Source organism: Camelus bactrianus, chromosome 5 (genome assembly GCF_048773025.1).
Source record: "Camelus bactrianus isolate YW-2024 breed Bactrian camel chromosome 5, ASM4877302v1, whole genome shotgun sequence".
Taxonomy (NCBI): domain Eukaryota; kingdom Metazoa; phylum Chordata; class Mammalia; order Artiodactyla; family Camelidae; genus Camelus; species Camelus bactrianus.
Window position 1 is genome coordinate 90,803,647 of NC_133543.1, and position 1,094 is coordinate 90,804,740.

The 1,094-nt window shown below is 38.8% G+C and overlaps 1 non-coding gene across 1 annotated transcript; it reads left to right on the forward strand.

The window, feature by feature from the left end:
- The first annotated feature begins 651 nt into the window (after positions 1 to 651).
- Positions 652 to 724, forward strand: TRNAT-AGU (transfer RNA threonine (anticodon AGU)). Its single transcript has one exon. It is a non-coding gene; the product is annotated as a tRNA-Thr (tRNA).
- Positions 725 to 1,094: the final 370 nt, after the last annotated feature.

Sequence of the window (1,094 nt, forward strand, 5' to 3'; positions counted from 1 at the left end):
AGAGGTTTCTTGCATTACCATTAATTCTTTTCAAAATTTACTCCCAATAAATAAGAGAGCATGAATTCATGTCTGTGCTATATTAAAAAAAATCTAATTTGGCTAGGAATAAAATAAATGTCTAAGTGACTAAGTTAAATTCTAAGCAGATTCAACAAATTCTGCTCTTGGCATCTTTACATATGAAAGTATACAATGAAAATAAAAGGTACACGTACTCACGAAGCCATCAAAAAAGGAGTGTCTGCTGACTTTCGGTTCCTGACTGTCTCCTGCTGGACCCACACAGAACTGTAGTCGACCTACAGTGGTGGTTTCCACGCTGTGTTCTATGAAATCTGTAGAGACCAAGTTGGAGAGCTGTGTCTTTTTGCTTTTTGTTTTGGGGTTCTGTGTAATGTTTCATTTTAGAGAAAGTTCTACTGCTATAAATATGCTTGAAAATTCATGGCCTATGATAGAATCGATAAATTACTAACTATAATAGAACCTTGGTGTTCTCCAAGAGACCTTCGCAATTCTCCAGGTAGTGTTTGCAAATAACCACTACATAATCTGTGCTCTTATTTCCCTCAGCTGCAAAGTGGTCATAGCAATAATTATGTTACAGGTTGTGGTGGGAAAGAGATTAAATCAGATGCAGGAAACGGAGGAAGGTATAGCTCAGTGGTACAGCACATGCTTAGTATGCATGAGGTCCTGGGTTCAATCCCCAGTACCTCCTCTAAAAATTAATAAATAAACCTAATTACTGCCCCCCCCATAAAAAAAGATGCTGGAAAACATCTTGGAGGGGAAAATTGGCTGAGGAGGTAGTCTGTCTTTTCTCTCTCTACGTCAGTAACTTTCTCTCATACGCCAGCCTTGGAACACATGCAATTCTAGTTCATGCTAAGGGTGGAGAAAGGTTATTATCAACTGTGGAATTTGGCTTTTCAGTAGATAATCAGAACCACACATATTCATTTGAAAATGGCAAGGTCCCTTGAGATTAGAGGTTTCAAAGCCCTCAAAACACCTTGGCCTGGGATTTCTTCAGCTTTCTGGGAGATGTCTATAATGCTATACCAGCAAACTTCTCCAGGTAAACACGT